Source organism: Arachis stenosperma, chromosome 6 (assembly GCF_014773155.1).
Source record: "Arachis stenosperma cultivar V10309 chromosome 6, arast.V10309.gnm1.PFL2, whole genome shotgun sequence".
NCBI lineage: Eukaryota > Viridiplantae > Streptophyta > Magnoliopsida > Fabales > Fabaceae > Arachis > Arachis stenosperma.
Genome location: NC_080382.1, coordinates 89,386,960 through 89,402,593, shown reverse-complemented (window position 1 = coordinate 89,402,593; position 15,634 = coordinate 89,386,960).

The following is a 15,634-nucleotide window of genomic DNA, read 5'->3' as shown; positions in this document are numbered from 1 at the left end:
ATTCGGAATAGGGTCTGGGAAGGGATGACTGTAACGAGCTTCAAACTCACGAATGTAGGGCGCAGTGACAGTGTGCAAAACGATAAAAAGATCCTATCCGACACTAGTGAGAACCGACAGATGATTATCCGTACAGAAACTGTACCTGGACCATTTTCACTGAGAGGACGGATGGTAGCCATTGACAACGGTGATCCACCAACATACAGCCTGCCATAGAAGGAGCCTTGAGCGTTTGAGAAAGGAGGATAGTAGAAAAGCAGAGATTTAGAAGATAGAGCATCTATAAAACCTCAACCTGTTCCTCATTACTGAATCATAAGTATCATTTATTTCATGTTATTTACTTTTCGTAAACAAAACCATTTTTATCATTAATCTCTTGACTAAGATTTACAAGATAACCATAGCTTGCTTCAAGCCGACAATCTCCGTGAGATCGACCCTTACTCACGTAAGGTATTACTTGGACGACCCAGTGCACTTGCTGGTTAGTTGTGCAGAGTTGTCAAAAGTGTGATCACAATTTTGTGCACCAAGTTTTTGGCACCGTTGCCGGGGGATTGTTTAAGTTTGGACAACTGACGGTTCATCTTGTTGCTTAGATTAGGAATAATTTATTTTTGTTGGTTTAGAGTTTTTTGTTTGAGTCTAGTTTCGTATTTTAAGTTTGGTGTCCTTTGTGTTTTTGTTTTCTTAAAAATTTTCAAAAAGTGTTCTTGGTGTTCATCTTAACATTCAAAGTTTTCTTGTTGTTTCTTTGTTTTGATCTAAAAATTCTAAGTTTGGTGTCATTTTACTGTTTTTCTCTTTCGTCATTAAATTCAAAAAATATATCTTTTCCTTTAGTTACTCATCATTTTCGAACTCATTAGGTTGACTTAGTCAAATTTTTTTAAAATTTGGTAGTTTCTTGTTAGTCAAGTCAAGATTTCAATTTTTGAAGTTTTATCTTTTTAAATCTTTTTCAAAATAAATCCTTTTTCAATTTTCTTTCTATATTTTTCGAAAATCTCTTATAATTTTTTTTCAAAATCCTTTTTCTTTTTAAATTTTCAAATTACTTGTCCCATTTTATTAGTTTGATTAAAAAATTTTAAGTTTGGTGTTTTCATGTTAAGAAAGTTTGAATCTTTAAAACTTTAAATCATATCTTTTCTAAATCTTTTCTTTTCTTACAAGTATTAATTTTCAAGTATCTTTAATTTTAGGACATATCTTTTTCAAAACTTCCTAACCACTTTCTCTCTCCTCATTTTTTTGAAAATCGACACAAAAAAAAATTTCAAATCTTTTTAATTAATTAGTTAGTTTAGTTTTCTAATTTCTTTTATTTCTTTTTCCCTTCTTAATTTTCGAAACTTATATTCAATTTTTCATTTATTTTATTTTATTTTATTTCTTTTTAATTTCGGTTTTAAAAAGAGAGAGAGAGAGAATTGTTTATTTGCAATTTACATCATTTCCCTTTCTCCATCATGGACCTAAGTGGAAATAAACAGTCCAGAAGGACTCTGGGTTCTTATGTCAACCCCAATACTGCTTCATATGGAAGTAGTATCTGTATACCCTCCATCAGAGCCACTGGTTTTGAGTTAAATCCTCAGCTCATTATCATGGTGCAGTAAAATTGCCAGTATTCCGGTCTTCCACAGGAAAAACCTACTGAGTTTCTGGCACAGTTCTTACAAATTGCTGACACAGTACATGATAAGGAAGTGGATCAAGATGTCTACAGATTATTGCTATTTCCATTTGCTGTAAAAGACTAAGCTAAGAGGTGGTTAAAAAACCAACCCAAAGCCAGCATAAGAACATGGAAACAGTTATCAGACAAATGCTTGAATCAATATCCCCCCCCCCCCAAAAAAAGGATGACAAAGCTAAGGTTGGACATCCAAGGCTTTAAACAAGAGGATAGTGATTCCCTTTATGATGCCTGGAAGAGGTACAGAGAGATGCTAAGGAAATGCCCCTCTGAAATGTTTCCAGAATTGGTGTAGTTAGACATCTACTACGGGCTTACAGAAAAGGCCCAAATATCTCTAAACCACTCAGCTGGAGGATCTATACACATGAGAAAGACAATTGAAGAGGCTCAAGAAATTAGCATCTGTACTTAAGTAGTGAGTCCACCATGAAAGAAGAGGCTAAAACAGTATCCACTGAACTTAGTCCCCTAGAACAAGTTGCTGAATTCAGTCAGCAACTATTTTCTATAATACACAATTAGCATAATTTAAGGAGATGGTACAAGAGACCAAAGATGCTAACCAAAATGTAGAAAAACAATTGAATCAGACAAAACAGCAATTATCTAAACAGATAACAGAAGAATGTCAAACTGTTCATTTAAGGAGTGAAAAGATATTAAATGCCTCAACTCAAAGCAACATGAAGCCAAGAAAGGAACATCTGACAGAGGATAACAAATTCACTGCCCAAAATCCCTCTGAGAACAGTAAGAGCCCAGAGAGGAATGATTCTGGCGTTCAAACGCCAGAACAGGGCAGCAACCTGGCATTAAACGCCCATTCAGCAGCCAATTATGGTGTTCAAATGCCAGAACAAGGCAGTAACCTGGCGTTAAATGCCCAAAAAGTACCCAGTTTTGGTGTTCAAACACCAATGAGGGATCAGACACCTGTAAATGCTGATAACAACCCCCTTAAGCAGGCTTCTCCAACCACTTCTGTAGGTAATCAACCTGCAGCAACTAAGGTTGAAGAATATAAAGCCAATATGCCTTATCCTCAGAAACTCCGCCAAGCAGAACAGGATAAACAATTTGCTCGCTTTGCAGACTATCTCAGGACTTTTGAAATAAAGATTCCGTTTGCAGAGGCACTTGAGCAAATACCCTCTTATGCTAAGTTCATGAAAGAGATCTTAAGTCATAAGAAGGATTAGAGAGAAACTGAAAAAGTTTTCCTCACTGAAAAATGCAGTGCAGTCATTTCGAAAAGCTTACCAGAGAAGCTTAAGGATCCCGGAAGCTTTATGATACCATGTACATTAGAGGGTGCTTGTACCAAGACGGCTCTGTGTGATCTTGGTGCAAGTATCAACCTGATACCTGCATCCACTATTAGAAAGCTGGGTTTGACTGAAGAAGTCAAACCAACCCGAATATGTCTCCAACTTGCTGATGACTCTATTAAAATGCCATCAGGCGTAATTGATGACATGATTGTCAAGGTTGGGCCATTTGCCTTTCCCACTAACTTTGTAGTGCTGGAAATGGAGGAGCACAAGAGTGCAACTCTCATTTTAGGAAGACCTTTCCTAGCAACTGGACGAACTCTCATTGACGTTCAAAAAGGAGAGGTAACCTTGAGAGTCAATGAGGATGAGTTTAAGTTGAATGCTGTCAAAGCTATGCAGCATCCAGACACATCAAAAGACTGCATGAGCGTTGATATTATTGACTCCCTGGTGGAAGAGGTCAATATGACTGAGAGTCTCGAATCAGAGCTAGAGGACATTTTTAAAGATGTTCAGCCTAATCTAGAGGAACAAGAAAAAATAAAAGAACCTCTGGAAACTCCTCAGGAAGAGGAGAAGCCTCCTAAACCTGAGCTCAAACCACTACCACCATCCCCTGAAATGTGCATTTCTAGGAGAGAATGACACTTTTCTCGTGATCATAAGCTCTGCTTTAGAGCCACAGGAAGAGAAAGCACTAATTCAGGTGCTAAGAACACAAGACAGCTCTTGGGTGGTCCATAAGTGATCTTAAGGGCATTAGCCCAGCCAGATACATGCACAAGATCCTATTGGAGGATGATGCTAAGCCAGTGGTTCAACCATAGAGGCGGCTAAATCCAGCCATGAAGGAGGTGGTGCAGAAAGAGGTCACTAAATTACTAGATGCTGGGATTATTTATCCTATTTCTGATAGCCCCTGGGTGAGCCCTGTCCAAGTTGTTCCCAAGAAAGGAGGAATGACATTGGTTCATAATGAAAAGAATGAATTGGTTCCCACAAGAACAGTTACAGGGTGGCGTATGTGTATTGACTACAGAAGGCTCAATACAGCCACCAGAAAGGATCATTTTCCTCTACCATTCATAGACCAGATGCTAGAGAGACTAGCAGGTCATGAATACTACTACATTTTGGATGGCTATTCAGGTTACAACCAAATTGCAGTAGATCCTCAGGACCAAGAAAAAATAGCGTTCACATGTCCATCTAGAGTATTTGCCTACAGAAGGATGCCATTTGGTCTGTGCAATGCAACTACAACCTTTCAGAGGTGCATGCTCTCTATCTTTTCTGATATGGTAGAGAAATTTCTGGAAGTCTTCATGGATGACTTCTCATTGTTTGGAGACTCACTCAGCTCCTGTCTTGACCATCTAGCACTTGTTTTGAAAAGGTGCCAAGAGACTAACCTGGTTTTAAACTAGGAGAAATGTCACTTTATGGTAACTGAAGGAATTGTCTTGGGCACAAAATTTCGAACAAGGGGATAGAAGTGGATCAAGCTAAGGTAGAGGTAATTGAAAAATTACCACCACCTGCCAATGTTAAGGCAATCAGAAGCTTTTTGGGGCATGCAGGATTCTATAGAAGGTTTATAAAGGATTTTTCAAAAATTGCAAAACCTCTGAGAAATCTGCTAGTCACTGACACACCATTTGTCTTTGACACAGAGTGTCTGTGGGCCTTTGAGACTCTAAAAGCCAAACTGGTCACAGCACCAATCATTTCTGCACCAGACTGGACTTTACCATTCAAACTAATGTGTGATGCCAGCGACCATGCCATTGGTGCAGTATTAGGACAGAGGCATGACAAGCTTCTGCATGTCATTTATCATGCTAGTCGTGTTTTAAATAACGCACAGAAGAATTACACAACCACAGAAAAGGAGTTGCTTGCAGTGGTTTATGCCATTGACAAGTTCAGATCTTATTTAGTAGGGTCAAAAGTGATTATGTACACTAACCATGCTGCTCTAAAATATCTCTTCACAAAGCAGGATTCAAAACCCAGACTCATAAGATGGGTGTTGCTTCTGTAAGAGTTTGATATAGAAATAAGAGACAGAAAAGGGACAGAGAACCAAGTAGCCAATCACCTGTCCCGGATAGAACCAGTAGCAGGAGCATCCATCCCTCCTACTGAGATCTCTGAAACCTTTCTGGATGAGCAATTATTTGTCATTCAGGAAGCACCGTGGTTTACAGACATTACAAACTATAAAGCTGTGAGATTCATACCCAAAGAGTATAGTAGGCAGCAAGCAAAACACTTGGTTTCTGATGCAAAGTACTACTTGTGGGATAAACCATATCTTTTTAAGAGGTGTGCTGACAGAATGATCCGTAGATGTGTACCTAGAGAAGAGGCGCAGAAGATCCTATGACACTTCCATGGATCACAATATGGAGGACATTTTGGAGGTGAGCGAACAGCCACAAGGGTTCTCCAATGTGGCTTTTATTAGCCTACTCTCTATAGAGACTCCCGAGAGTTTGTACGTAACTGTGACAATTGCCAGAGAGCTAGTAATCTATCTCACAGTTATGCCATGCCTCAGCAAGAGATCTTAGAGATTGAGTTATTTGATGTCTGGGGTATTGACTTCATGGGACCTTTCCCACCATCATATTCAAACACTTATATTCTGATGGCAGTAGACTGTGTATCTAAATGGGTAGAGGCAATTGCAACACCTACTAATGATACTAAGACAGTGTTGAAATTCCTCCAGAAGTATATCTTCAGCAGGTTTGGTGGCCCTAGAGTACTGATCAGTGATGGAGGCACTCATTTCTGCAATAAACAGCTTGACTCTGCTTTGATCCGATATAGAATTAACCACAAAGTGGCAACTCCATATCATCCACAAACAAATGGGCAGGCTGAAGTCTCAAATAGATAACTAAAACAAATTCTGGAACGGACTGTAAATACCCGTAGAAGGAATTAGGCAAGAAGTCTGGATGATGCTCTATGGGCATATAGAACCGCATTCAAGACTCCTATAGGAACCCCTCCATACCAGCTTGTGTATGGAAAAGCCTGTCATCTGCCAGTGGAACTGGAACACAAGGCCTACTGGGCAACCAGGTTCCTAAACCTTAATGCTAAGGTAGCTGGAGAGAAGAGATTACTCTAGTTGAATGAGCTAGAGGAGTTCAGACTCAATGCTTTCGAAAATGCTAACATTTACAAGGAGATAGCAAAAAGGTGGCATGACAGAAAGCTATCATCTAGAGTCTTTGAGCCAGGATAGATGGTTTTGCTATTTAACTCTAGGCTCAGATTGCTCCCTGGGAAACTGAAATTCCGGTGGAAGGGACCATATGTCAATACAAGTGTGTCACCATATGGATATCTAGAGCTTCAGGATATTGACTCTAACAAAAAGTTCATTGTTAACAGACAGAGAGTTAAGCATTATCTAGAAGGCAATGTTGAGCAAGAATGTTCAAGACTGAGACTGGATTAAAGCTCAGTAAAGTCCAACTAAAGACAGTAAAGAAGCACTTGCTGGGAGGCAACCCAGCCAATAGCAAAGGTGTTATTATTCAAATGATAATTATACGAGTTTAATATAATTTATTTTTAAGGTATAAGGTCAATTGAAGAGGTTTACAGAGTAACAGAAGAGTCCATAATAGAAAAACAGAGAAGCCAATGGAAAAAAAGCTTACTAGCGTTTAAACACCAGTAAAGGTAGCAAACAGGGCGTTAAACGCCCAGAACGCTAGAAACAGTAGCCTCCTGGGCATTTAGAAAAATGCCAAATGACAAAGGCTTTCTGGCGTTTAACGCCAGCCAAGGTACCTGGTTGGGCATTAAATGCCCAAAGTGGCCACCAGGTGGGCGTTAAATGCTAGAATGGCTATCATTTTGGGCGTTTAATGCCAGAACAGCAAGGGGGAGGGAATTTTGTTTCTAATTCAAATTTTTTTTCAAATTTTCTTATTTTAATTCATAATTTTCTGCATAAATGATGCACGAAAACTTGTCTCTCAACAAATTTCCCTTCGACAAGTATACCGAATTGTCGTCAAGTAAAAACTCACAATAGAGTGAGGTCAAATCGCACAGGGATTGATTGGTCAAGCAACTTTAATTGGAAGAATGTGCTAGTTGAGCTAAACAGAAATTTAGTTGAGATTTGCAGAAAATTAAATGGCGGGAAAGTAAATTGCAGAAAATAAAGTGCAGAATCTTAAATGGGGATTTGGGAAAATAAACATGGAAATAAACGGCAGAAAGTAAAGAGAATGGGTAAGATCAGAGATAGGGGATTCATTGGGCTTAGGAGATGTTGCATTCTCCGAATCAAGTTCATTCTCATCTCTTCCTCAATCAATGTATTCATTGATCTCCTTGGCAATCTTAAGTGATTAGATCCCAATTCCTTGGCAATCCAATCTCTCTAAGCTTGAACAATTGCCCAATTCCTTGATTTAATTGCTCATGGGAAGAGATGAAGTATGGTCACTAATTATACCACATGTATTTCCAAATCAAAGTGTTGGGAGGATTATATGTCACTATATCTGTCTAAACCCCAATTTGGTCCAACATGAGAAAGCATTTCTAGCATGATCTCCTCATCCCTTTTTCCAAGGCTCAGAGGAGATCCAATTATGGAGAGTTTCTTTTCCAAGACAACTAACCAATTGAATTAAGATTGAAAGCTTTCTAGTAAATCAAGAGAAAAGAAAGAGGAAGAAGAATGAAAACTATAATTGATCCATCAAATTACAACAGAGCTCTCTAACCCAATGAGAGGGGTTTAGTTGTTTATAGCTCTGGAAATGGAAAATGGTAGGAAAGAGTACATGCTTAACAAAACTAGAAAATGCAGAAAGTAAATATACAGAATGTAGTTCTCCAAAAGTGCCAAGCTTTTTTCTATAGTTCAAAACTACTCCTATATATACTACTCTTTTTGATCTTCTAGTGAGTTCTTCAAGTCTTGGATATGGGCCTTAGATCCTGAGTTGAAGCAGTTACAATCTTCAGTGGGATCAGCTTTGTTTGCAGAAAAGTGTGAGTTAGGCATGGGCGTTAGTTAGGACGTTAGTGGCGTTAACGATAAGTGAAGATGTCGGTTCAGGAACGTTAGTGACAATCACCTTTTCCCCTAATGTTCCAACCCAAAATGATCAGCGTTAACTTCAATGTTAGTGGCATTAACGTAACCACTAACATTGCCTCTTGGTCCGTCGCAAACGTTATTGGAACCTACCTTTTCCAATAACGTTGCCTTTTCCCCCTTTTCCCTATGTTAGAGTTCACGTTAGTATAACTAACGTGACTCTTAACGTGGGCATGCCTAAGCTTCGAGAGCGTTAGTGACACTTACCTTTGTCACTAACGCTCCAAACGCCCTTCCTTCCCACGTTAGAGTTCACGTTAATTAGATTAACGTGGCCACTAACGTGGTAGTGATTGCCATCTCCAATGTTAGTGACAAAGGTGAGTGTCACTAACGTTGGCTTATCATGCTTAGCTCCACGTTATTCCTCACGTTAGTGGTCTTAACGTGACCACTAACGTGGGCACTCTTGGGTTGGTCCAACGTTAGTGAGAAAGGTGAGTGTCATTAACGTTGGTGATTGGTTCTTCATCCCACGTTAGAGTTCACGTTTATTGGATTAATGTGACTCTTAACGTGGTTTCATTGTGCCTTTGTGGAACGTTAGTGGCAATCACTTTTACCACTAACGTTGGAGCTCCTATTCCTCCTCTACGTTAGCTACCACGTTAATGTAGTTAACGTGGCAACTAACGTGGGTTATGATGGCTTCGAGGGCGTTATTGGCGATCACTTTTTCCATTAACGCTACAAGCTTGTCCCCATTCCACGTTAGTGGTAACGTTAATTAGATTAACGTGGCTGCTAACGTGGCTCCTTCTTGCTTCCTTTGTCCTGAAATCAAGCAATTAAAGTGCATCAAAGTTCTGCTCCAAGTCATGAGATTATGCATCATCAATTATATCATTCAATTCCTGCCTAATCCTCATGAAATCATATAAAGTTCACAATAATTGCTTGAATCAAGATGTAAGTGTATTTTCATCCAAAACTTGCTTATTTACTAAGAAATGCATAAAACTACCCTAAAATAGTAAAGAAAAGGTCAGTGAAACTGGCCAAGATGCCCTGGCATCACAACACCAAACTTAAAGCTTGCTTGTCCCTAAGCAAGTACTGAAACATAGGAAAAATGAATGAAAGAACAAGATAAACAATTACTCATTATAGAAGTCAAATCCCTGGTTTATGGGGTTTCATGCATAGCAACTTAGGTTCGTTCCTTCACTGGTTTTGATGCCTTTAACATGCCCTTGAACACTCACTTGATTGCATCCTTTGAGACTTCCTATTTGTTGATCCTCCCTTCTTTTCCAGGTTTTATTGCATTCTTTTTAGGCTAAGTGCTCTGTGAGAGGGCGACTCTTTAAGATAATCTTTCAGCCAACACTCCCGAACCAGTTGGTTCAAGGTGCTAGGTGTTAAGTCACCCTAAGGACTTACTCCCTCAAGTCTCTTTCCCCCATACATACACACCACAGGCACATGGTTTGTCATTTTTCTTTCTTGAGACCTTGCTGTCCAGCACCTCTTTGGGTTACTAAGTGCTCTGTAGCAAAGGTTACTCTTGATAATGGAATTTCAACTGATAATCCCGGATTAGTTAACCCAAGTTACCAGGTGATAAGGCACCCCTGAGAGCTTATTCATCCAAGCATATCCCTTGCACAGGAACACCACAGAAACATGCCTTAATATTCAACCCTTGGTGCCTAGCCTTATTTCTTATTATTTTTCTCTCCTTTTCAACTCTTATTACTCTTTCTCTTTTCTTATTAGGATCTTTTTTTTTTTTTGTTAGTCTCATAGGATGTGTCCCAAGCATGTGGTTTAGAGCATATAGTTGCCTATATACCTTGTTAGTGAACCAACCTAGCTAATTAATCACCATACCTCAAACATTCAGAATTTACTTCACAAGATGACTCCACTCTTGTTTTTCATAACATCTTCTTTTTTATTGACTTAAGGGACCAGCATACAAATAAGCAAGATGAAACTGAGAACCAGGGAAGTTAGACCAACAACTTAGACCTACACAATGAAATCTTAAAGGCAGAATTTAAAGTTCCTACTCTACTATGGAAGCATGTTCTATTTCATACATGATTTTCCTTATTTAAAGTTTCTACTCTACTATGCACCAGGTGTTAACTGCATGTTTTCAAATTTTCTCAAGTTTTTGAAAAATTCATGCATTGTGTTCTTCTGTGATCTTCGAGTTGTTCTTGATAATTTCCTTTGTCTGATCTTATGATTTTCCTATTTGGTGTTTTATGTTGTTTTTCATATGCATTTTCAAAATCATAGTTTTTGAACATTTAAATTCTAAGTTTGGTGTCTTACATGTCTTTCTTTTCTTAAAAATTTTCAAAAATATGTCCTTGATGTTCATCATGATCTTCAAAGTGTTCTTGGTGTTCATCTTGACATTCAAAGTGTCCTTGCATGCATTACTTGTTTTGATCTTGTATTTTCATGTTTTATTTCATTTTGTTGTTTTTCTCTCTCTTCATTAAAAATTCAAAAAAAAATTTCAAAAATAAAAAATATATCTTTTCAAGTCAATAATACAGAGAAATGAAGGTTCAGAACATAAAGCAGAAGAATCACAGAGAAAAAGAGCTAACAGGCGTTAAAACGCCAGTAAAGAGGCACTTTGGGCGTTAAACGCTAGACTGGCTATTATTCTGGGCGTTGAACGCCAGTAATGGTATCATTTTGGGCGTTAAACGCCAGAATGGGCAGCGTTCTGGGCACTTAACGCCAGAACAGGCAGCATTCTGAGCGTTTAGAAAAACGCCCAGCAAAGAAGGATTTCTGGCGTTTAACGCCAGCCAGGGTATCTGGCTGGGCGTTAAACGCCCAAAGAGGTAGCATTCTGGGCGTTAAATGCCAAAATGGATAGGATCCTGGGAGTTTAACGCCAGGATGACACAAAGGAGGTAATTTTGTTTCCAATTCAATTTTTTTCAATTTTTCATGTTTTAATTCATAACTTTTTGCATCAGACGTATTTTAAACTTTCATTTTTCATTTTCTTTTAATGTTTTTAACAAAATTTCAAACTAATTTTTCAAAAATCTTTTTCTTAATCTTATCTCATATTTTAAAAAATCCTTGCTAACAATTAATGTTTTGAATCAAAATCTCAAGTTTGTTACTTTCTTATTAAGAAAGGTTCAACCTTTGAATTTTAGAATCATATATTTTAATTTCTTGTTAGTCAAGTCATCAATTTTTAAAAAAAATCAAATCCTTTTCAATCATATCTTCTCAATCATATCTTTTTAAAAATTAAATCTTTTTCAATCATATCTTTTCAATCAAATCTTTTTTTCAATCATATCTTTTTAAACTTTGATTTCATAATCTTTTTTTCTAACTTCTTATCTTTTCAAAATTATTTTCAAATCTTTTTCAACTAATTACTATTCTTATCTTTTTCAAAACCACCTAACCACTTTTCCACTTCCAATTTTCGAAAATCACTAACCACTTTTTCAAAAATCTTTTTTATTAACTAATTATTTTAATTTTAATTTTCAAAAACTCTCTCTCTCTCATCTCTTTCTATTTATTTGCTAACACTTCTCTTCCACTTATAATTCGAACCCTTTCTCTCTCTGTGTGTGTGTTCAAATTCCTCTCATTATCTTTCTACCTCATCCCTCTATTCTTCTTTTCCTCTGACACTTCAAGGAATTTCTATACTGTGATATAGAGGATTCCACTACTCCCTTTTGTTCTCTTCTTTTTCATATGAGCAGAAACAGGGATAAAAACATTCTTGTTGAAGCTGATCCTGAACCTGAAAGGACTCTGAAGAGGAAGCTAAGAGAAGTTAAAGCACAACACTCTAGAAAGGACCATATAGAGAATTTTGAAAAAAAAGTAGACATGGCAGCCGAACCTAACAACAATGCTAGAGATGCAAGGAAGATGCTTGGTGACTATACTGCACCAACTTCCAATTTCTATGGAAGAAGCATCTCAATTTCTGCCATTGAAGCAAACAACGTTGAGAATAAGCCTGAACTAGGATATTAGTTTCTTTAATGCAGCAGAATTGCAAGTTTCATGGACTTCCATCGAAAGATTCTCATCAGTTCTTAGCTAAATTCTTGCAAATCTGTGATATTATTAAGACCAATGGGGTTGATCTCGAGATCTACAGACTCATGCTTTTTCCCTTTGCTGTAAGAGACTGAGCTAGGATATGGTTGGACTCACAACCTAGAGAAAGCCTGAACTCTTGGTACAAGTTGGTCAATGCTTTCTTGACCAAATTCTTTCCACCTCAAAAGATGAGCAAGCTTAGAGTGGAAGTCCAAACCTTCAAACAGAAGGAAGGTGAATCCCTTTATGAAGCTTGGAAAAAATACAAGCAATTAACCAAAAAGGTGTTCTTCTAACATGCTTCCAGAATGGAGCATCAAATGCATATTCTATGATGGTCTGTCTGAGTTGTCTAAGATGTCATTGGACCTTTCTGCTGGTGGATCCCTTCATCTGAAAACCCCTGCAGAAGCCCAGGAACTCATTGAGATGGTTGCAAATAACCAGTTCATGTACATTTCTAAAAGAAGTCTTCTGAATAATGGGATGACTAAGAAGAAAGGAGTTTTTGAGATTGATACTCTAAATGCCATATTGGCTCAGAACAAAATATTGACTCAACAAGTCAATATAATTTCTCAAAATCTGACTGGATTGCAAGCTGCATCCGGTGGTGCTAAGGAAGCCTCCTCTGAAGGAGAAGCTTATGACCCTGAGAATCCTGTAAAGGAAGAGGTGAATTACATGGGAGGATCCTATGGAAACACCTATAATCCTTCATGGAGGAATCATCCAAATTTCTCATGGAAGGATCAACAGAAGCCTCAACAAGGCTTCAATAACAACAATGGTGGGAGAAATAGGTCTGGCAATAACAAGCCTTTTCCATCATCTTCTTAGCAACAGATAGAGAATTCTGAGCAGAGCCTCTCTGGCTTAACAACTATAGTCTCTGATCTATCTAAGCCCACTCTCAGTTTCATGAATGAAACAATGTCCTCCATCAGAAATTTGGAGGCACAAGTGGGTCAACTGAGTAAAAGAGTTACTAAAACTCCTCCTAGTACTCACTCAAACAATACAGAAGAGAATACCAAAAGAGAGTGCAAGGCCATAACTATAACCAAAATGGCCGAACCTAGAGAGAGTGAAAAGGCAGTGATTCCCAGTGAGGAAGACCTCAAGGGACGTCCACTGACCAACAAGGAGTTCCCTATTGAGAAACCAAAGGAATCTGAGGCTCATACAGAGACCATAGAGATTCCACTGAACTTACTTTTGCCATTCATGAGATCTGATGCATATTCTTCCTCTGAAGCGGACGAAAACACTGTTGAGGAGCAAGTTACTCAGTATCTAGGAGCAATCATAAAGCTGAATGCCAAGTTATTTGGTAATAAGACTTGGGAGGATGAACCTCCACTACTCATAAATGAACTGAATACCTGGATTCAGCAGACATTGCCTCAAAAGAAACCAGATCTCGGAAAGTTCTTAATACCTTGCTCCATAGGCACCATGACCTTTGAAAAGGCTCTGTGTGACCTGGGGTCAGGTATCAATCTCATGCCACTCTCTGTAATAGAGAAACTAGGGATCTTTGAGGTATAAGCTGTAAAAATCTCACTAGAGATGGCAGACAGATCAATGAAACAGGCTTATGGACTTGTAGAGGATGTCTTAGTGAAGGTTGAAGGCCTTTACGTCCCTGCTGACTTTATAATCCTAGACACTGGGAAGGATGAGGATGAATCCATCATCCTTGGAAGACCCTTCCTAGCCACAATAAGGGCTATGATTGATATGGACAGAGGAGAGTTAGTCCTTCAATTGAATGAGGACTACCTCATGTTCAAGACTCAAGGATCTTCTTCTGTAAACATGGAGAAGAAGCATGAAAAGCTTCTCTCAATACAGAGTCAGACAGAGCCCCCACACTCAACTTCTAAGTTTGGTGTTGGGAGGCCATAACCATGCTCTGAGCATCTGTGAAGCTCTGTAGGAGCTTTCTGTCAAGCTATTGACACTAAAGAAGCACTTTTTGGGAGGCAACCCAATTTTATTTATCTATATTAATTACTTTTTCATTTTATTTTCTAGTGTTAGTCTATGTTTTCTTTAGGTTGATAATCTTGTGGAGTCACAAAAATAGCTGCAGAATTAAAGCAAAATCAAAAGCAGCATCAAAAAATAGCACACCCTGGAGGACGAGCTTACTGGCATTTAAACGCCAGTAAAGATAGCAAATTGGGCGTTTAACACCCAGTCTGGCATCATTCTGGGTGTTAAATGCCAGAAATGGCACACAGACTGGCGTTTAACGCCAGAAAAGGGTGTCTGGTGTCTGGCTGGCGTTAAAAACCAATAAGGGTAGCAGAATGGGTGTTTAACGCCCAGTCTGGCAGCATTCTGGGTGTTAAACGCCAGAATTGGCAGCCAGACTGGCATTTAATGCCAAAAGAGGCATCAGCCTAGTGTTTAAAGCCAGAAATGCCACACAGAGGGTGTTTAAATGCCAAAAAGGTGCAGGGGTGAGAAATCCTTGACACCTCAGGATCTGTGAACCCCACAGGATCCCTACCTACCCCAACTCACTTTCTCTCCTTTTCACACCTTTCCATAACACTCTCCTCCAAAATAACCTCCACCAATCACCTCCAATTCTCCTCCAAAACCATCATACAACCCACTTACTCCCAACCATTCAAATTCAAACCATCTCCCTCCCAAATCCAACCCCTATTACAAGAATTCCCTCTCCACTCCATTCCTATATGAGCCCCTCATCACTCCTTCATTTTCACACATCATAACCACCTAAAACCCCCCTTGGCTAAACCACTCACCTCCCTCTATCTCCTACATTTCTTCTTCTCCTCCTCCTATCTTTCTTCTTTTGCTCGAGGACGAGCAAACCTTTTAAGTTTGGTGTGGGAAAAAGCTCTACTTTTTATTTTTTCATAACCATTAATGGCACCTAAGGCCGGAGAAATCTCTAGAAAGACGAAAAGGAAAGCAGTTGCTTCCAACTCTGAATCATGGGAGATGGAGAGATTCATCTCACAAGCCCATTACTAAAAATAGGATGGAGCAAACAAGAAAGCTCACTCATGGACCTCAACAAGAGCATGAGGAAGTTCTTCATCAAGAAATCCCTGAGATGCCTCAAGGGATGCATTTTCCTCCATACAACTATTGGGAGCAACTCAACACCTCTTTAGGAGATTTGAGTTCCAACATGGAGCAACTAAGGATGGAGCACCAAGAGCACTCCATTATCCTCTATGAAATTAGAGAGGACCAAAGAGCCATGAGGGAGGAGCAACAAAGGCAAGGAAGAGATATTGAGGAGCTAAAGCACTCCATAGGATCTTCAAGAGGAAGAATTAGCCACCATCACTAAGGTAGACCCGTTCTTTAATTTCCTTGTTATTTATTTTTCTATTTTTCGTTTCTTATGCATTATGTTTTGTCTATGTTTATGTCTTTATTACATGATCATTA